This window comes from Aethalodelphis obliquidens, unplaced genomic scaffold (genome assembly GCF_003676395.1).
Source record: "Aethalodelphis obliquidens isolate GAN/ISIS:26980383/991018 unplaced genomic scaffold, ASM367639v1 scaffold25, whole genome shotgun sequence".
NCBI lineage: Eukaryota > Metazoa > Chordata > Mammalia > Artiodactyla > Delphinidae > Aethalodelphis > Aethalodelphis obliquidens.
In genome coordinates this window covers 11118270-11140337 of record NW_020837969.1, presented here as the reverse complement: position 1 = coordinate 11140337, position 22068 = coordinate 11118270, and the positions used below count along the sequence as shown (strand labels likewise).

The 22068-nt window shown below is 53.6% G+C and overlaps 1 long non-coding RNA gene across 1 annotated transcript in view; it reads left to right on the top strand.

The window, feature by feature from the left end:
* Positions 1 to 11108, top strand: part of LOC113628737 (uncharacterized) — a 234171-nt gene extending 223063 nt beyond the window's left edge. Inside the window, exon 4 of the long non-coding RNA XR_003436208.1 lies at positions 10677 to 11108. This is a non-coding gene — a long non-coding RNA (uncharacterized LOC113628737). The remainder of the gene's footprint in view (positions 1 to 10676) is intronic.
* Positions 11109 to 22068: the final 10960 nt, after the last annotated feature.

Genomic DNA, 22068 nt, shown 5'->3' with positions numbered 1-22068 from the left:
TTTCTTACTGATTCCCTGTAATTTCAGACGGCTGTTCCCGCATAGGCAACAATTGAGCACACTAAAGACATGATTTTAAGCCCTACGAGGCTGAAGTGTCCGAGTCCTCTGGTGGCAAAGGCTGTCCTGTGTAGCCAGGCGGTGCCTCGATGGGTCAGTGGGCAGCCGTCCACACTCAGAGGGGGGCCGGTGATGCTTGACGGTCTGCCGCCCTGCACGGCCTCCCCTGCCCCACGGTCAGGGTCAGGCTGCGCCCGGCCAGCCTTCGAGGACTGCCGGGGTGGGCACGGGCTCCCCTGGCCCCCTCCTCCCGTGCAAGGACACTGGTGCTGACGTGGGGGGCCGCCAGCCCCCAGCACCGGTTCTCAACCCGGACAGGGGCCAAGAGGGGCAGGATGTGGCAGAGACCAGAGCCCGTGGGTGCCCGAGGGCAGGTGCCCGGAGCTCCTGGCCTGTCCCGACGTTTCCTCACTGTCCTCGCCCAGCCAGCCCCCCAGAGACCCTCGGGGCTGTGGGTGGGGGAAGCCTGTGTCACGTGCCTTCCTTTACGTTTATGGGAGTTTTATGTGCTGTGTGTCATCGGCACAGTTGGGGGACCCCTGATGGAATGCCCAGCGTCGGGGGACCCTCTTCTTTGTTTTGGTCCAACGGCTTCCTTTATAAAATATCCTGTCGCTCAAGCCTCTCTGTTCTCTTTTGGGGGGGTCTCCTCCTAAGTCTCGGTCCCCAGATTCACTGACGTTGCAGTTCTGTTTCGCCTGCTGCCTTTCACCCCTCCCCCTCCTGCAACAAAATAGACTCACTTCCTGTCAATTAAGCTCCGCTCAGAATGTATGTCAAGAGATGCCAGTTCCCATTTTATTAGAAAATTTCGTAGACTTTGGGGAGGTGACCGTGTAATCAACCCCAGTGGCTCTTCTTTTAATGACGGTTGGTTTGACCTGAGGAACAAACTCGATTTTTTGAAGGAGGCTCTATTCGGTTGTCATTCAGGGTTAACACCTGGAACAGACCTTACTGATGCTCTGACATTTTCTGTGAGGGTGGATGATGAAGTGGAACTTTAAAAATTCAAGTGAGGATGTTAGCTTTACACACTGGATTTTTTCCAGCTGAAATGGAAGTGGAGGAGAGGGATGGGGGGGGGATGGTCCTACCCCATGTCGGCGGGAAGCAGAGCCCGTGACCCAGACTTAGCCCAAATGTGCCCTTCTGCTCTGCTGGGCACTTGCCTTTTAAAGAACCAGAGATTCACCCACCATTCCACCTGCAACCTGGGCCTCGAGTCGCTTGTCTGGAAGAGTCTAGGCTTTGCGTCCGTGACCAGGGCACTCTGCAGAGGAAAGCAGAGATTATAATTTTGGAGATTACCATCTAAACCGGAGCAGTAATCAACAGCAAAGACCCATTTATCTTTTCCAAATAGCTTTATGGGAGATCATACTTGATGTCAGGTTTTCACCAGTAAGCCAGGGAGGTGCTTGCATTTTTGCATCTCAAGAATAAGAGCATGATTGGCTTTTGATAGAGTTTCCAGGTGCTGCTTTAAATTAAAAAGAGTGTCATCCCTTCCTTGCTGTTGCTGTCGATGAGCGAAAGACTTATTCATATTCAACAAACTATTATTTTAAAGACACGCCTTCATCGGTTGGTCCCCAGCTGTCTGAGTATGTGTACAGACACACACAGCGTTTGAAGGGTCAGCCGTGGGGCTGTCCTCTGGACTCTGCAGCTCCGGCTCTGCCGAGGGTGATGCCGATGGAGCCTTAGTGGGACTTAAAGAAAGACCGGTGAGAGGATGCGACTTTGCCAGGAGGCACCGCCTCAGGGTGACCGAGGGGCCTTGGAAGAATTTCTCCACAAGTTCCGGTCACGATGCTTGTTTTCCTCCTTCAGAAAGTAGTTCCAGAGGGTTTTGGGGACGTTTTGCTTTTAAGAGCCCCCAGTTAGACCTCAGCAACACCTCAGAAATCTAAACAGAAAGCTCAGTGTGTCCATGCCCTTGGAGGCTGTCTGGCAGGACCCTCGATGAGCCTGGGGTGGGAGAGCTGGGGGACGGGTGTGGAGGGCACGGCTTGGGGTCGGTGCCCTTAGCCGGGGGTCTTCTGGTTCTCTGGGTGTGGATCCGCCTGTAACTCTTCCCGGACGTGTGCGGATGGACATGTGAGCACGTTCTGATCGCGAGGTCAGCTCCTGTGGGGCTTGTGTCCACAAGTGCGGCTTCAGGGGAAGAGGTGACCTCGGGCTGCTCTGCAGGCTCCGCCCACAGAGGCCAGCTCTCCCGACGCCGTCGTCCGAGGAGGGGTCACGGCTCTGTCCCTCAGGGTGGCCAGGTCCAGTCCAGCGCCCTGTCGGCTGTGTGGTCCTCCCGGGGGAGTTTCCCCTCCAATTCCATCCTCAGGGCCCCTTTGACGGCTCCTGGGCACCTCCCTCTCCCACCAGCTTGCCCCCCTCCCCGCTTTCTTCTTAGGGTCCCCCCCCACCTCGGGAATTGAGAAAGATAATGCAGAAAACACTCTTGGAAACCTGTTTTAAAATCTGCTACCATCTTTGTGATAGAAAGTGCCCGAGACAAATGCATCCCGGCCGGTGCTCACGGCGGCTGTTTCCAGGTCTCCGTGGTCCTGTCCGCACAGGGCTTGTGTCTGCGGTGAAGACTTGCCGTGAAGAGCAAGTGTCGGTGTTTGTTAAACACCAACTGTGTCCTGGGCCCCAAGCAGAATATCATAGAGCCTTTTAGCCTCTTATAAATTGATGAGAAGAAACAGATGAACAGAATAAAGAACAGGGGAAAGAGAGCAGAGACTCAGTGTGCTGGTTGGCGCAGTCGAGACCCCCACGGTCCCGCGGGGTTCGGGGCGGGGAGCACTCAGTGTGTAATCACGGCAGGTGGTGCTGGCCCTGAGTCTCGAGGGAAGTTTGGAATTAATACCTGAGGGAGGCGCAGGGCTTTCGGAGAAGGCGGAAGCACCAGGAGGGGGCTGAGCAGGTAGGGGTGGGAGGTCCCCTGCAGCCCCAGCACCCCTCACGGAGCGGCTGCGAGGTAGGCAGTGCCAGCCCGTCCTTGCCTAGAAAACGGACAGGTGGGGCTGTTGCCTTGCTGCCTGTGTTTCCTGGGGCCTGCAGATGCCAGGGCTGGTGCAGGGCATCCCCGGAGGCCCTGGGAGCAGGCGGTAGGGACCGGGCCGGCTCTGCAAGGTGGACCCCTTCTCCTGGGTCCTCTCCACACTGGCAGGTTCACCTGCGTCCAGACCTCGGTCAGCTTTGGCTAAGGACCGGCGAACCATAGCCTGCATCCGACTGCCCATTTTTGTGAAGAAAGTGTTATTGAAACGCAGCCACTCCCACCGTTCTGTGTTGCTGTGGCCGCTTTCCCACTACCGAGACGGGGGGGACAGAGAATGTTACCCTCAGCGGCTAAAATACGTCCCCTCCGGCCCTTGTAGGAGACGTTCACGACCCCTGCCCTGACTGCCCCTCCATCCTCATCATGCTTTGCTCTGGTCAGGTGAACGCTCCGGTTCAGACTTTCCCGCAGTGATGGCTTTCGTCTTTTGCTGACCTAGGTTGACGGTCAGTGTGTTGGTATCTGAGCTGCAGAGGAAGAAGCGTGAGGCGTTGATTTGATCACAGGGTAGTTTCCTGCGGTTCTGTTTTGCATTAAGTCAGGAAGTCCTCCTGCAAACAGACCACATTTGATATCTTCTCAGTTAGCTCGCCAGCTCTTGGCCGCTCTGTGAGTTGCCTTCGCTGTCAGATCCAGCCAGGCCCCTGTGGAGGTCGACCAGCCGTCCCAGAGAGCAAGGGCTCCCCCCATGCCCCACCTTGCATATGCCAGGCTGTAAGCACACATTCCTCTTGGCAGAAATTAAAGTTAATTCATCCCAAACTGAAGACTCCTTAACTTAGTAACTTGTGATATTTAAACGAGCTTCATAATTTTCACGTTCATTGGCTACTTTATTCTAGATCTTATTCTTCCTCAGAAATATTTTGTCAATTCAAAGGAAACCCATTTCAACTGTTGCTTCAACTCAAACGTCATTGCTGTTTCGGACTTTGACTTCTCGTCTGTTAAAGAATTGTTTGGTGCCTTATTTTGTGCGACTTACTTTCCAAACCCTTGCATCTGACAAGTGCAATGAAGAGCAGATGCGGCGGAAGCAGTTGTTACTGAAGACAGTCCTGGGCTCAGCAGCTGAGGCGGAGACGCTTCCAGGGAGCTGGCCCCGCCCACTCTCACCTCGTCGGGCAGCGGAGAAGGTCAGTCCCATTCACACGTCTTTGGAGACCATCTAAGTGCATGTCACACGCCATCATGATTGCCTTAGTTGCTTGCTACCATATAAGCGTTATTCTTTCATGGCGAATTTGAACAGCTTTTTCATACCTGGGAAATGGGCCATATCACATGTTGCCTTTTCACGCGTGCACACAGGTGGCTCGTATACAGCTCTCACACGCCTTGCTGTTTGGAGCTCAGACATCTCTCTCCATCATGGTTTCCCATCTTGAGATAATTGCACCAAGCTGAGAAGTGCCTGGACCAGAGCAGCTCCACTGCGATAATTCCACAAAGTAAGATCTCACCAAGAATCTTATGTAAAAGAGAATTCTGTCTCTCTGTGCCTTGAGTATAACATTCTCCCCTCTGTGGACGGGGACCGAGAAGAGCTTGCTGCCTCATCTAGTGGTGGAAACCATTTCTGGGTTGGAAGGTGAGTTATTGATGTCAGAATTTAGTAACGTTGTGGGACGGTGGCTTCTCCTCCTTTGGATTCTACACCTGTTGTACGGACTTTGCGTTGGTGTGATTCTATTTATAGAGATGAGTGGAGCTGATGTTTTTGTCATATTCTTTCACCGTGAGCTGCTCTACCATGCTGCTGCTTCCCAGTGAGGGGCAGATGCAGGGCTGGCGGCTCTGCCTTTGGCCCAGGGTGAGATACACCGTGACGCCTTGGACGTAGGGCGCAGCCGCTGATTCTCATGGGAGGCAAGACGGAAAGAAAGCAAGGGTACCACCCACCCCTCCCGGGTAGCCGGGGCTCTGAAGGCAGCGGGGAGAGACAAAGGCCCCGTCCCCTGCAGCGCAAGAGAATTAGTTAATTAATTAATTGTCATCCAATAAGAGGTACACCAGGAAGCAGACACATATATTAATATCTGATGGCTACAGAACACTTTCTAGGAAGCAGATGCATAATTTTGAGGTAAGATAAATCATAAGATTATTGGAGTGTTTGTATAGAGTGGAGCTGCTCCTGTCGATTGTCTCACAAGCTGTTTACTTATTTGCTTTTGAAATACAAGGAGGCCATCCTGTTTCTGAAGGATTTTTGAGTTCCAGGGGAACCAACTTGGCCGTGAGGTAGTGAGGTCCCTCGGGGGTGGCCCGTGCTTATTGTCAACCTGACAGGACGCGTGTGCCCGTCGCTGCTGTCCTCAGACCGTCCTGAAGCCCTTGCTGGCTTGAAGACAGATTTCTCTCCTTCCACAAGTGTTTGCTGATTTCTTACTCTAAGTAAAACCCTCTGCTACTTGCCCTAATTAGTAAGAGCTTACACATTACAGCCTAACAGTTTTCAGAAACCTCACATACACGTTCTCTCGCTCGAATTTACACTGAATCTAAGAAGGGGATGAGGCCTTAGGGATCGTGACCATGTAATTTATTAGCTACATCAGGGCATGTTTGAGAGTGAAAGGGGTGCTGGTAACCATGTGATCAGAGACTGTGCTGATTACACAGGACATCTGGTCACGGATCTCAGGGGTCATTGGGTTTAAAGGGCCCCAGACCCGCTCAGCCTGTCTTTAGGAAGACGAGAAGCTGGTTGTCTCGATGTTGGGCGAGTCCTTCCAGAACCCGAGGCCTGAGGACCACACTGCCTTCCAGCTCTGGGTTCGCATGTGTGTCTACACTCCAGAAATGAACAGAATCTCTCTGCAGATTGGAAGTTTCTAAAAGGGGGCGTCTGTTTGGCTCAGCATGGGCTGCGGTCCATCCTGCTTCACCCCGTATCACCAGGCTTCTACCCAAGGCCCGAGAGCAGGTGGAGTGGTTAGTCACTCTCCCACTGGGATGAGGTGTCACTACCCACATTTCCTAGATGAAGAAGCTGAAAGGAAGAGATGGCCGGTGACGCCCAAAGTTACCTTGTGAGTAGGTGTCAGAGCTCGGGTGGAAAACCAAAGCACTGGCTTGTCCTAGAAGTTTGCTCCTGTGATGGTCATGTGTTTACAGAGCAATCAATACTAATTTCAGTATTAATATACTCCAGAAATAAATAGTTCCAACGGAGGCAGCATCTTAAATATTAAGATGTGGTTACCCTCGACATTAGCAGGCTCCTGATGGGGTTTTCTCATTTTCCAGCATGTCAAGTTCAGAAGCTGCCAGCCATGAAATTACGGTATGTTTTGGGAAACGTTCACGGAAGCACAGTTGAGATGACCCATTTCATTTCTTGGTGACGGAGATGCTCTGTGAGACACACAGACATGATTGGGGTGGCCTGTGGCATTTCTCTTGTTTGGCTTTCAGCAGAGACACCCCGTTATTGGCAGTGGTGGATCAGCCTTGCTGAGCTCAGCTAACATCTGTAGACCAGTTATTGGAGTGATTTCCTCTAATTATAGACCAACAAATACGGGCAGGCGGAAACCTGTGGAGGCCATCAGAGGCCTGGAAAAACCATCCATCGATGTGATAAAAAGAGTTAAGGAGTCAAAGTAATTGGCTAAATCGATAACCCAGCTAAAGACCCGGAAGGGCTTAGGGTCAAACGATTTTACTGAGTTTATTTCCCTGCAGAAAAGGTCGGGGAGCCAGTGTCTTCTTGCGCAGGATTCTCTGGTCCGTCCGTCCGTCCGTCTGTAAGTGCCTGGCCAGCGCGGGGTCGGTCAGGGCCACGCACGGCTGTTGGTGTGAGGAGGGGGGTGGGCTCTTTCCTTCTTCTCTCCGTGACGAGGTCTCTGTGCTTCCCATCTTGTCACCACTGCCTCTGGGGAGCGTCCCCTTGCTCGATGTCACTGCCGGTTTCAGAGGAGGGCCCTGAGACCATTGTAGACTGTCCACGTGGAGGAGCTGTGGACACACACACGGGGGGTGAGTGGGGCAGAGTGTTTGTGGCAATGAGTGGGCTGCCTCTGACTGAGAGGTGCAGAGCAGAGTCTGGGCAACACACAGATGCTGCTCCCGGGGGGTGAAAGGCACTCAGGAGGTGCCGCCCGTCCCCCCGGGACAGTGACCTTGAGAAGCAGCGACCAACGTAAACACCCTTGATCAGGATTTAGAGGCTGTCGTGTGAACGTGCTCGCACCGATTGCATGGAGGGCGTTGACCGTGGACACGTGTCTATGTAGACAGAACACTGCAGCTGCACAGAAGGTCCGCTGTGCAACACATGGTGACGCTGACACTGAGGTTGAGGCCATGAACTTGCCTTCCCAGGAATCAGCAAGACGCTGGTTTCCAAATGTGCAAAGGACACACTTTTGCTAATAAAAATATTCTGTTTTGTCTAGATCCCCAGGGACAAAGGGGTGGAGAATCTCCGATCAGGTGTTATCAGGGTGTCTGCGATTACATCTGGGCATTAATTTTCTCAAAGGACCAGATAAAGAATTCTTTTAAATTCTGGATGCTTCTTTAAAAAAAAATTGTCCGATTCACTTTTAGGAAGATCAGTATATTTTAAGATACAGGACAGAGTCTCATTTACTAAGGAGAATTGGTAAAAGATGTTACTTCCCCATGTGCCCTGAACTCTGGTTGTAACCCCAGTGGGATCAGTTCAGGCTGGGAACACTTCTTCCTCTGCAGTAACTTACAGAAGTCTTAGACCCCCCAAAATCATGTATTGAAAACGACTGAACACAAACTCTAAAAGGAGAAGTATTTTCGTGTGTGTGGTTGCAAGATGCCTGTGTGTTTTATTGTAACAAACAGTCAATAAATAAACGGGCGGGTTCAAGGTCTTCTCTACTTAAGGACCTGGCCAGGACCATTCGAAGTGTGGCTAAGACATTGTTTGCAGCCCTGGTTCCACGTCAGCTCCTTTTTCCCTCGTATTAGCCCAGTTCTGCTGTCTCAATGTGCATACCCCATAAGGTGTCCTCTCTCATGATTTTGCAGTGAGGTGTGGCGTTTCCATTTCAACGTCTGTCTTTATTGCTGTTTTCAGAGAGTCTGTAGTGCTTCTATCTGCAAGTGCTCAAATTTTAAATATAGTTTTGTGAGGAGTTTGCTGTCCAGATGCTCTGCAAAGTCCCGGCTGCTCTTTATTATAAACGGGGGTGATGCTGCCTTTTTCATCTGTCCCCGCCACAGTGCCACAGGGGAGGGCAGCAAGGGCACAGCCAGGCCCTTGGCAGGAGGGCTCCTTCTGGCTCGAGCTCCGAGTCGAGCGGGCCCCTCGTGGAGACGCTGGAACTTCTCCGTGGGGACGGCGGCCTGGGGCCCTGCTCTCGCTGGCTCCACGCCCAGCCTGATGTGGGGACCCTGCCAAACAGAATCCCTGTCTCTCGCGGGCCTGGTGGGTTTGAGACGGAAGTAAAGTTACAAGAAGGTAACGTGTCCTTTTGTACCTGGATTGGGGGGCGGTGACAGTGATGCGGGTTTGTTCCCTTTGCTTATAGAGTTCACAGAGTGTCGTTCAGGATGGGTAAGGGTCACCGTGCATTTTTCAGAAGCAGGACTTGCCTGTGTGAGAAGAAGAGCCTCGCGAAGTTACGTTTCAGGGCTGAGGCTGGAGATCTCTGGAGTTTCCAGAGCAAAGACCGACCCTGGTGCCCGACCTGACGCTTTAGTCCTTGTCATAAGGGAGCAGCTGGGAACAGAATCCTGGAAGGACAGTCTGGGGTGACGGGACAGATTGTTTGAATTGACTACGTGTGTGATGTAGGGCCTTACGTTTTATAAGGTTTTGCTTCTTTCCAGATATGTAGTGGTTCCTCTCTCTCTCTCTCTGTCCGTGTATACACACACACACACACACACGTGTATGCACACGTACATATACATACACAGGAAGAGGAGGAATCAATATATATGGATATGTACATGTGTGCATATCTATGCATGTATGTGTCTGAACATGTCTGCCCATGTGTGTGTGTGTGTGCATACATCGTACACACATGCACACACGCAGTCACCTAAACTGGAAAAGGACCTGGGTGGCATATTGATGCGTGTGGGCTCCGTCTCCAGGGAAAACCCCATCTTGGTCAGAACGTTTGCCCTAGTGTTGTTTGGCTTCTCCTAGAACGTTCTCCGATTACAGCCTCAGCCACTTTCAGAAGAGCGACCCTCCTTGGCGGCAGTTTCCCGGGGTCCCATCGCGATTCCCAGGCTCTGCGTGGCCTCGTGCGGTTATAACAGCAGAGGACCCATGCCTGAGGCTGTTTTGCACGCTCTCACCTCAGTCTCCTGTCTGTTCAACACATCACGCTCTAAACTTCCCTTGTGCCAGGCACTGGGATGGCAGAGACTCTAAACATATGGTCCTTTCAAAGCAACTCATTTTCTGGTTAGAAAGGGATATCTAGAAAATAATCCTAATGTGATATAAATAAGTACAGTAATAGAGACAGAGCTGGCACCGTAGTTAAAGAAACCGTTTTTGATTTAAGCGATTGGTGAGTCAGGGAAGGGCCGGGAGCAAGTGTGCAGAGTTCCGGCCCGCGGGGCCCAGGGGTGATGGGAGGAGTTCCGGCCCGCGGGGCCCAGGGGTGATGGGAGGAGTTCCGGCCCCCGGGGCCCGGGGTGATGGGAGGAGACCCTCTCCCACATGCAGGTCCTACTTTGTGTGCCTCCACCTCTCCCACCGCCAAGGCTCAGAGCCACACCTGGCGGCTGCCACGTGCCAGTGCACTTTACATTATGCTGGAGAAGTGGCAGCACAGCGGGATCAGGGCAGGACCAGGCAGGTGTGTGGGGCTGTCCTGAGGACAGGGGCCTGTGGACGCACAGTGGGGACAGTGAGCCCTCAACGCCTGTCAGCCCTGGGGCCTTCCTAGCCGTGAGCATCGTGGGCCTGGCTGGAGCCCCCGCGAGAAAGACAGATACAAAGTAAGAGACAGAATGGGAGGTTCTGGGGAGCTCGTAGACAGCCGTGGGCGCTGAAAGCACAGCAGACGCTCCCTCTGGACCAGATGTCAGGTGACAAGGGTGAGGAGACCACCGCGTGCGCGCGCCTCGGGGGTGGGGGGAGGCCGCCCGTGCGCTTGGCCGCCACCTCGTACCGTCGGCGCCCACGTAGTCCTGGACCTGCGGTAGACGGAGCTGGTCCCCAAGGGCTCCAGAGACCGCGGATCACCGAGCCATCCTGCCGAGGAAGAGCCAGGGAGCCCGAGGTGCTCCGGCAACACTGGCGGCCATCATTCTCCTCGGTGCCGGCCCTTCTGCCGTTACGGGCCGACCGTCTTGTTTCCCCCACCAGGTGTCGTGCACATCTCTCCTCTGACAGCCCACAGTGACTTCAGGTCACTGTAAACGGTAAATCGTTGATCTTCGCTGAATGGTTGGTTCCAGGTTTGGTTTTTCAGACGATGAAGCACGTCTCCTCGGATACATCTCGCGGTGTGTGACGCCCGGACCCCCTCACCCCGTGATCTGAACCACCGGCTGTGCCGCGAATTTTCTAACAATGTTTTTCTTTTCTTTGCAGGTCACTTACAGTAAGACAATTTTCTTAATTTGTCACTGCATTCATCTCCATATCTGGAAACTGAAAAAATTCACAACAATGGCAGAAGACCACAAGAAGTTCTGTTACTGTTTACCTATTTATTTTGTCATCTTGAATCAAAAACATTGAAAAGTGAAATTAAACATCTATAAAATATTTGGTCTGACTCAGATTTCTTCTCTTTTAACTTCAGCTTTGTTAAGGAATAAGTGACATAAAATTGTGAGATATATGTGTGTGTCACAGTGATTTGGTAGAGGTATGTACTGTAAGGGAATCCCCACTATTATAGTTAATTAACATACCTATCATCTCACATATTTATCCATTTTTGTTGGTGGTGAGACATTTAAGTTATACTCTCTTCGCAAATGTCAGTGATACAATGCAGTGTTATCACCTGTTCAGATCAGGTCCTCAGGTCTTACCCACTTAGCGCTGAGAGTCTGTGCCCTTTTACCAGCTGTCTCCCCAGCCCCAGCCCCAGCCACCACTTTGCTACTCTCCGTTTCTATGAATTTGACTTATTTTTTGTTTTTGTTTTGAATATAAGTGACACTATGCAGCATTTGTCTTTTTGTGTCTGACTTATCTCACTTAGCATAATATCCTCAAGGTCCATCTATGTTGTCACGGTGGCAAGAGTTCTTTCTTTTTCATGGCTGAATAGTATTCCATTGTGTGTGTGTGTGTGTGTGTGTGTGTGTGTGTGTGTGTGTGTGTATTATATATGATATGTAATATATATACTGTATCTTCTTTATCTGTTCATCCGTCGATGGACACTTAAGTTATTTCCATAATAACTCAAACTTCTTATTCAAGTGAAATGTTAAGTTATATATGAACTTTATTTATATATAACTTAACATTTAATGACAATCTAATCTTTCAGTTATCTTATTTAGCTGAAATATTTATTAAAATGCCCACAAGAGTAGTGACAAGTTTTAAAATGGATATTGTGACTGTCCCCCAACAAATATATGCTCGTTTTCCTTTGGGAATTCTAAAGATTATCACTGAACATTAGAAATGTCTGCTCTTTTAGGTATGACCGGTGTAGGTATAAATTATTAAAATCACTCACATTTGTGCTTCAGTGTTAACCAGCTCAGGATCCTATGGGAGAAGGTGGACGTGCTTACCCACACTCTCTGTGGTAGGTGCATCTCTGAGGGCCGTGCCTTTGGTTTTCAGAATTTAGTTACGATTCTTCGGTGAACAGCTCCCCAGGAAAGGCAGTGGGAAATGGAGGCATTTCCCATGTTCACAGTTACTTCATGCCTTGTTCTAGAACAGGGTTATAATCCCAGCATGCGGGGCGTGACGTGCTAGTTAATGCGGCAGATGTTCGCTGGGCGTCCGCGAGGTCCGGGCTCCGGGCTGGCGTAGCTGTTCAGGCCCCGGACGCAGCGTGGACGGCAGGACGCGTGTCGGAAGGAGGTTCTCGCGCCTGGGGTGCAGTGTGAGAGCTGTGAGAGCGGACACGGGCGCGAGGGTGGGGGTCAGCTCGCAGACTGTCGTGAACCGTGGTGGGAGTTTGGAGTCTCAAAGGCAGCGGGAAGCTCCCAGGGCTGTTCTCTGCTGGGCGTCCCTGGCTGGGATTTGCATCTTCAGAAGCTCCCTAGGGCTGTGGCACAGAGGATGGGTTAGAGGTGCAGACGGAGGATGGGACCCGGAGAGACCCTCCAAAGACTCTGCCAGGAACCCGGGGACACGGTGGCCTGGGGGGCGGGCGGGGAGCAGAGCGGGGGAGCCGCAGCCACGGGAAGGGGGTGTTGGCGGCGGGATCAGCAGTGCTGACAGTTACCTGGACGCGGATACAGAAGGGGGTGGTCCAGGCTGACTCCTGGGTCCTGCTGAGCTGACGGGAGGACCGAGTGGCCATCACATGTAGGCAGGACACCAGGGGAGGGCGGGGGCGTGAGGGCTGACCTCCTAGTCCTGGTTCCGAGGCTGTGTGTCTGGACCATTGCGTCCTGGTGGCCTCGGCCGTCCTCATGCAGGGTCTGGGCTGGAGCTGCTTTGGGAAGATCCGTCAGCATCAGGATGTGGACTGGAGCTGAGACGTTCTTAGAAAGGACGTGGGTGAGGAAGGGAAGAGGAGCCCTGAGATGCGGGGTGAGCGGAGGGGACGAGGAAGTGTAGCCGGGGCGCAGTGGGAAGCTGGAAGAGCCAGCGGCGTCGAGGTCGTCGGCTGTGGGTGACTCTGCTGGGAGGGAGGGGGAGAGGCGTGTTCACTGCATGGTCCCCGCACACACGTCCAGTCCCCGAAGGTGAGGCCGCGTTAGAGCAGCAGGGGGGCGTTTTTGTGAGCCGAAAGGACAAGAACTGCTTTGAGTCCTTCTGGGCAGAAGCCAGCAGAAAGAGAGAGATGGACAGTGAAGAAGCTGGTAACGGGTGGCTGGAGGCCGGTCACGGCTGTAACCCTGGGGGGTCCGCACGTTCACCAGGCTGATTACCAGGATTTCAATTTTACTTCAACTTCAGAATTTGAAAAAATCCATTACATTTTTGTAATGTAATGACCAGATGGGACAGTAGCTGATGTCGCAGCCCCTCCTCCCCCCCCCCAGGTCGTCTGTGAAGCCTCAGCATTGCGTAGACTCCCAGCCCGCGGGGACCTGGGAACCAGGCACCCTGAGCCTTCCTACCCGCGGTCTGTTCACACGTCAACTTCCACACACAGCCGGCCCCTCCTAAAAATAAAAAGTGACACATTACGTTTCTTCCCCTAAACTCTTCGGTTCCCTTGTATTTTCTTCTTGAGGTGAAAGGAAACTAATTAAATATTTTTCAAATGTAATTCTGGGCTTCCCTGGTGGCGCAGTGGTTGAGAGTCCGCCTGCCGATGCAGGGGACACGGGTTCGAGCCCTGGTCCGGGAAGATCCCACATGCCGCGGAGCGGCTGGGCCCGTGAGCCATGGCCGCTGAGCCTACGCGTCCAGAGCCTGTGCTCCGCAACGGGAGAGGCCACAGCAGTGAGAGGCCTGCGTACCGCCAAAAAAAAAAATGTAATTCTATTCAGAATTAATCTTACTGATCAAAACACACTGAGGCTCTGGCGACTTGAGCCCGCTGCAGGACGTGGGATTCTAAGGTGAGGGCAGCTCAGACGCATGTCCACTTGTTCCATTGAAGGGTTTGGATTGTCTTGGCATCTGTCATAGTATGGATTTTATCATTCCTTAAAATGTTGGAAAGAAGTGAGGTTTAAAGCATGTAATATAAAATACTCTCCAAAAAACATTTTTAGTTTTTAATCTTTAGTACTCGGTGCCTTTAGTGAGTTAACAAACGTGCTGTTGCCCGTCTGTGGAAGGTTGGAGGACGCATGTTCCACATTTCCTTTGTGTCGGTTGCTTTGCGGTTTTCGTTGATGTAAGCAACTGTACTCTTGATGTCACCCAAGTGACAGGAAGCAAGACGCTATCTGGAGAGGTGACGTTCTTAAGGTTTCGTTTACTGATCTAAGCAAAACCAGCACAAACAGCCGGTATGGCATCTTCGGTCTCTCTTCGAAGGAAACGAGTCAACACAGGGCAAATTTCTCACCTCAGGCAATGGAGGGTCTGAAGAGAAATCCAAGAAAGGGCCCAGGGTATGAGCCTGACCCTCCACCGGATCCACGTGGCCTCCTAGACATGGTAAGTTGTTTTTGTTGTTTAAAAAATAATAACGATTTTAAGAAAAGCTACTTTCCCTCAAGGCGGGGTGGGGGGGTCTTCCGTCTCCTCTGTTTTCAGAGCCCCCCGCCTGCTGCTGTTTCCTCAGCAGATGCTGCTGTCACGTCAGACATGCCCCAGTGCTGTGTCGAATGCAGCCTGTGCCTCGCCGAGTATAGGACAGGTTCGGCTTCCTTTGCAGAAATCCCAGGAAACCAAGGCAGCAAGGGGGCATCGTGACTTCTCCGGGCACCAGGGAGGTGGAAGTGCCAGGAGGCATCTTTTTCTACGAGTCAGGTGGCCCAGTCAGGCCCTCCCGTTTGGCCAGTCCCAGCGACCGGCCGAGCACCCTTGGGTCCGGCACTCAGAGTTTTCTGAAGTGTCCTTCTGAGGTCATTTTCAACACACACAGAAATCTACAATCCCTTTCGGAGAGCGCATTAATGCAAAAGGATGGAAATGTTTGAATGAGTCCATTTTTATTAAGGATAATTTTACCAAAAAAATAAAAATCATTACGATGCTTAGAAGATTTCTCCACTACATTTAAAAACAATCCTTTTAAAGTAGTCCGTTACCATTAGAAATGAATTCACTGATGGCCACCGTTTCCAAACCTGGATCTTTCATGCTAAAGAAGCAAGTTTGCCCATTGGCTCGGAATTTCTGCCCTCCGATGAGGCCCCAGGGACTCTCGTCCCTGCTGAGCGATGATTTTAGTCTGTGTCCAGCGTGTGATTTAAGTAATGTCTGTAAAAGTGCCTGCACTTCTGAAGAGACCTCTGCCTCTGGGGCATTTGGCCGGCTTCAGTCAGCACAGGCCGGCATCGTGTTTAGCTCATTTATGGAAAACGGCGGCAGCTGTAGCTTCTGTAGCCTGGGCGGGGTGGCAGTGTGAGGGCAACGCCCGGGCACTTCCCGGCTGCCCTGCGGTGGGAACAGCAGGTACCTGGACCCGGAGATGCTCTCCTGTTAGGGGCTCAGCACGACCCACGTGTCTCCTAATTGAGCAAAGGCACCACTCCATGCCAGACCTGGTGAAAACGACCTTGGTATGCTGAGTACACATTAGAACACCCGGGGAGTGCGAGCTCTCAGGACTACTTTGTTTTGCTGATGGAAACGTCTTCTGATCTGGGTTTCTTTTTAGGTGGCTGTGTGCTAGAAGATTTCACCACATCTGAGAAGCCAGACGCTGGACGTGGACGGGAAGGGACCACTTCTCAGTATTGGAGTCAGTTCCTCCTCAGGTTAAACCACAAATCCCTCCCGAGAGTGGAGAGAGAGCCTTGTCTTCGGAGAAGGGCGATGGTCTTGTGCTTGTCTCTGAAGCATCCCTTTGCCACCGGAGTGTTGTCGCTTTGAGGACCAATGCAGTTATGGCTTGGGCCTCAAGAAATGAATGAAAGTATTGTTCACAATTGTGTATTTGGGCGTGATTTTCAAGATAAATAAAACATCACGATGCCTTCATCTGCGTCGCGTGTTCTGTCCTTAGCGCCAGTGTCCTCGTGGCCATCAGGCTGCCTTTGAGGAGACAAGGACTGCCAGGCTGTGAGCACGTGACGGACTGGCAGGTGACTTAGCTGAGCAGAGGGGCGGGCTTGGGGGGCACCTCTCAGCACCCCGCCCGCACGCGTGGCAGCGGACCTCGGAGTGCCAGCCCCCTCTGAGCTCCAGGCTGTGCGCCCAGCGGCTAGTGACTGAAATGATGAACGGGACCCTCACGGCAGGCACGTGGGCCGGGCCACTCAGCTCCACGTTACTGGGAGGAGGGCAGGTGAGCGAAGCCCAGAGACTCAGCCTGAACCTGGCTGAGTCAGATCTGAGTCAGATCTGAGGTTGCGCATCAACACGCTGTCTCATGCCCGCCCTGCACGTTCCCGCGTTTGTTCTGGAGATGGGTAGACAGGATGCTAGACGCCAGGACCACCACACAGCGGGAGCCCTGTGCCGCGGAGCCCGCGCGCCTGGTCTCGGGCTGGACAGGTGTGCTCAGCAGCAACCGTGAGTTACTCAGGTGTGTTGGGGGGACGGGGCTCTCGCTTCGTCTGTGGAGGGAAGGCAGGTACCCGGGGATTCGGCACGGCTCCCTGGGCACCCAAGGAAGCTGTGGACGTGGGCCTGGCAGGTTAATAGAGAGCTGGGCGATCGGGGCCTGTTTTGTACGAGGAGGAGGGGCTGGGTTCTTGGGGGTCACTCTGGCTGGGAGGGGCCGGCAGAGTGAAGGGGACGTGCCAGAGGCTGTGACATTAGCCGGGAGGCCATCGAGAGAGATGGGCCTGGGACGGTGAAAGGAAGTAAAAAAGTGCAGTAACGTGTTCCACGTAAGTGCCCTCGGAAATCACGGCGGGCGATTCTTTACCCTCAGTTACGTCTGGGGGCAGCGCCTTGTTGCTGGACACTGGGTGTCGTCACCTTCTCCTGGGGCCGCTCGGGCTCGGCTTCTCCTCCTCAATCTTCCCGATGGGGCCCCTGAAGATGCCAGGGAGCATCTGGCAACCTGTGCTGTGTCCAGCTGGCTGGACTTGGCCTCCGTGAAGAGTCGCCCCACGTGGTGTGTTTTCAGCCTGGGCAGGTGGACGAGCTGGGCCCCCTTGAGGATGAAGGAGCGAGGAAGCGCCCGTGGGCTCGGGGCACCGCCTCCCTGGGGTGCAGGGTCCCTCCCGCCCTCCCTCCCACCCGACTGCCCCTGCTGTTCCCTTCTTACTTACTGCCCTTTTGCAAGCCTGTCTTCAAGCTTTTGTCTAATCCAAACTACACCTCTTCTTCAAACCCCTCAGTAGGGCGACAGGCCCATCCTTGGGGGCCAGCGTTGTCCCTCCTCTTATCTGATTGTCAGGCTGCCGGGGGGCTCTCTCCATGACCGCTGGCCCCCGGAGCCCAGCAGGGCCTGGCTCTCGTGGATTGAAGTGGGTGGTATTCTCCCCGATGTCTTGGAGAGACGGGACTCTGTCTGCGAGGGTTTCGGGGATCCCGTGCGTGTTATTCTCGAAGGGCTCGTTAGTGGGTGCACTTTTGCACACGACAAAAGCAGTGTTTTAAGCACCTGCAGTTCCTGGAAGCTGCGTGTGTTGCTTAGTGAGCAGCAGCTGGCTGCTTGGAGAGCTGTTATCCTAGAAGTTTAACCAAAGAGAAACACACAAACCTGGCTTCTGGAAACTTCTGAGGCCACTGAAATATTCAAGCTGATGCTGTCCTGCTGGTCCGACAGACACTAGTGGCCTCAGACTCACCGGAAGATCTCACTGTCACTCAGGCGGCCACAACCCTCCCTCCCGCCCGCCAGACTTGCTGATTCAGTAGGTCCAGGGGGTGGCACAGCGGGTGCATTTCTGGTGGGTTCCCAGGCGGTGCCCAGGTGCCAGTCCGGTGACCACAGCTGAGAACCACTGGTCTAAGCGGAGGCCTTGCAGACGGCAAGGTGGTGAGTTTCCAGTGCGCATAGCCACGCGGGCTGCTTCAGGGCCAGGGAACCTGCCGTGGGGCCTGCAGAGGCCACCTGACTGCCTGGTTCGTGTGCTTACGAGCTGTGAGTGGATCGTGTTAGGTGGACCGCGTGCGCATCCATGGACAGGGTATCGTGTTAGGTGGACCGCGTGCGCATCCGTGGACAGGGTATCATGTTAGGTGGACCGCGTGTGCATCCGTGGACAGGGTATCGTGTTAGGTGGACCGTATGCACATCCGTGTGCCTGGGTTGGTAGAGGCAGCGCCTGTACAGATGGAGAGCCCGGGTCCTCCATCCGTTGCTCAATGGAGTTATAATAACTGTTGGGATGAGTATGCCAGGTAATTCTTTCCCTCTAAGGGCTGGCGGGCTCGGTTCTGGGGAGTTCTGTTCGAGAATGACCCCAGGACCCTGGGTCTGAGGTTTCCTGTGTGCCAGGAGCATCAGACAGCACTCAGGACGGCTCCCTGAACTTGAAGATACGAGAAAAACGCCCTCAGCCTCCCATGAAATTACTATTTTCACATCCCCTGGAGGAGCCTCTGCTAGACACCAAATTGGAAACTGAGCGGCAGAACGAGATAATTCTTAAATAACATTTAGGGAAATAAATAAAGATCGAAAGTTAGCAGTAATTCTCAGGAAGTAAGTCTGTTACGAGTTTGCTAACTTGGGCAAATTAAAAGCCCTCTCTGGTTCGTGGTTTCATTTCTCAGCTTTCTTCCCTGTGGCCTCCATTTCTGTATGAAATTAGGGGCTTCGAAGGAATAACAGAACTGTAGACAAATCTGAAAATAGGTGAGGGTCAGCACTACCTCGTGGGCGGGAAGGATTGTACGCGTAGCCACAACCCGACGTTTGTCCGCTGGAAACTCAGTTGTTTCTCAGAAAATGGGACTGTTTCGTGAGAAGGTCTGAGGACCCATGTTTGTGTCGTCACGTGCCTGCAGGCTTCTCAGGGTCTCTGTCCCTTTGAGGGGCTGGTGTTTGTCCGTCTCGAGCTACACACAATTCTCACGCCTTTAAGAGGCCTGATGACCTTGACCTGGTGGAAAGATCTGAAGGTGAATAAGTGTCTGTGATTTTCCAGAAATTCCGTTCCAGCCCTGATGTCCTCATCTGTAAAATGGGCAGGTGTGCTCTGGGTGGGGCTCATCCCTGTGGAGACACCCAGTGTCAGGACGGCCTGGGGACAGTGACCGCGTGAGCCCAGCAGGGAGCTGCTCACGGCATCCCGACCGGAGACCAAGAGAAGCCTTTCCTCCTGGGATGGATCTCAGCCCGGTCGCGGCCCTTGTGACCTGGGAGGTACTTCCGGATGAGTGCAGGATGCTGCCATAAATAAAGTGCGCAGGATGCACCCAAACTTCTGCCTCAGTTACTTCCTGTTACAGGCGGAGGATGCATTTTGAATTTTTGCTGGATCTGGGGAATGGTGCAGAATCCTCTTCCTTTTTCTTTAGGGCATGTATCTATCCTTGACCCTTGATATGGTTAATTTTAAATAAAATTGGAATGCAAAATATAACTGTAGGATCATTTAAATTTGGGGAAATAAAACAGGATCAACATTAGCACCTATTGACCTGATCTTTCTAAGGAACGGAAGCCTTGTTTCATGGTGGCATCAAGGTCATCACGTCAGAGCATCTCGTTATCCTTCATTCTGGAAACCCTGGGGTCAGGCACCGTGGTCTTATTAACTCGGGGTCTGCCGCGTGTTTGGGCTCTGAGCACGCACTTCCTGAAGGAGCCCGGTTAGCACCTGCCTCACGTGTTCTGTCCCTCCACGCCCACCAGGACCCAGACCTGCTCTGGCTGCAGCCCTGCACGCGTGGTTGGCAGCTGGCCTCACGTGCAGACCTGGCACTGACCCCAGTCCTGACACGCAGGTGTCTTTTCCTTTCGCTGCAGTGACGCCAGCCTTTCTCCTCATTTGAGTGAGGACTGCAGTCCTGGAGGGTTCGCCAGCATGGCTCGGGGCCCCGGAGACGGCGGGGCGTTCGCCCAGCTCAACTGACCCTCTGATGGCTGTACTTGGGGCCTCACGTGACCCTTGTGGTTCCTGGAACATTTTTGCACGTTTTCACATCACAGCTTGCTGCTGTCAGTATGCTAAGAGGGTTCCCTTTTTTTTTTTTTTTTTTTTTTTAAAGCCACGTCTTGTCTGGGGTGGAGCAAAAAACCAGGGCGTGATGGTGATGCTGACGATGACAACACAGGAAGATCAGTGCTGAGCTGATTAGAATTGTGGACATACGGGGACCAACCCTTCCACCGCTTCTGGCTTTTGCTTCAGAGTTGCAAGCTGTGGCCTAAATGCTGGGCCTGCCCTGAAAGTAGGAGGGTGGTCGTGTGCCGGGAAGCGTCCGGTGAGGGACGAGTGACGGTGGGGACGGGAGGGCTTTCCTCCTGCCATCGTCTCTGCTGTCATCGGCCCCAAGGCGACGGGCCTCCCACATCTGCCGTAGGTGCCCCTGGCCACTGGCAGCAGAGAGGAGAATCTCCGATGACAGCCTCTTCCCGGAGTGACCACTCTCCCCTGGCCTGGTGTGGGTGCCAGAAGGAGCTCCCCCGAGAGCTGCCAGCCAGGACGTGTGTGTCCCCTAGATGGGGCCATCCACCTGCCGTAGAGCACAAGACCAGACCTGTCGGCGAGGGGCTCTGTGGCGGTCCTCGCACCGGACGCTGGACACGGAGGTGGCCAGGCCACGGCGGGGGAGCCCAGTGTTAGCCCAGTGGGCGTCGCCTCTGCAGGTTGACTCCGTCCGCTGTTGTCGGGGGTCCTGCCCACCACGCAGGCCTCGTCTGGCCAGAGGTTGGAGCCCAGCTGCCGCCTCCCCACAGCACGCGTGGAGCCCGGTGTCCGTGTGGACTGCACACGCACCAGGGTCGAGGCCCCGATGCTTGGAACACGTGGCCCCTGCAGAAAGCGGGTCCGGGCTGGATTCCTGAGAGTTTTTGGGAAACGCTCCCGAGGACTCGGAGGCTGCACAGGATTTAATTTCTGACCTTGAATCTCTATCAAAGTACTTATTATCTTTATCTTGTAAAAGCAAATGCTGGGGGGAAGCCGTACCTGGGGTTGGTGTCACCCAAAGGTGTACGTGGGAAATGGCGGGGAGGAAACCACCAGGGGCCACTCAGCCTGGGACAGCGGCCTTGATGGGGCACTGCCACCGCAACAGCCCAGCGCACAGCTCTCCCGCCCGGGCAGAGCGTGGAGAGGACGGACACGTGGACGTAACTCATGCCTCCATCATGGTAGTTCATGGTGTGCGTCAGAAATGCCACCAGGACCGGAGAAGATTCTGTGATTCTGCCTGCGGGGTCAGAGGAAACACGGAGACGGGCTGCTTTCCAGGGATCTGGGAACGTGTGCCAGTTTCCTGGACTGACGGACGGGAGAGCATTGCAGACCGACAGACAGACGCCGTGTCGGGGCCCCCTCCCCAGACCTGACAGTGCTGGTCGGTTTGGGGATCTGTGAAGGTAACTCCAGCCGCGGTGCTGCAGGGGGCTCTCGGGAGGCGACAGTTTGCAGAGGGACGATGGTGAAGGTGTCGGTCAGAGGTGGTGGAAACCAGAAAGGTAGAATAGGACGTGTGGCTACTTGTCAGTGAGGGACGGGCAGGTCCACGTGCCCTTAGACCAGGTGTGAGGGGAAGAGAGACCAAAACACGTCACTTTATCGAATAGCAACGCGCCCACATCTGCACCTCAGATAAATCAACCAGACGGAGCCGGCTCTGAGGGGACGGGTGGGGCCTCGTCAGGGCGCATCTTCTCCTTTGAGAGAGACTGGGTGACGGTGGGGGGGGGGCAATGAAGTAATGAGGACAAGACTGCACGTGGTGAGGCTTCTGTGCAGCGGCTGGCCGAGGGGCAGCGGCCGGGGAGAGGAGATGGCCTCGGCTGGAGGGTCTGTGGTGACACCGCGGGTTGTCTGCTCCACGTTTTTCTTGAAGCCCCTAGGATGGAGCGCTGGCCCATGGGCATCCTGTGGAGCAGTGACTGTCTGGTTACCCTGTTTCACGGTCTGTAGTTCGTGGTCCCCCTGCTGGATTCTCAGCTTACGGAGGGAGGACTCTGGTCCGTCTTCTGTCCCCCTTTCCCACCAGCACTTTGCCAAGAGTAGGGGCTCCTTACAATTTTGTCGAGACGAGCTGGTCGCCTTAAAACCTGAAATACAGCAAACCGTTAAATAATTGTCACTTAGTGTCATCCCGGATAAATGGAGTATCGAGATGG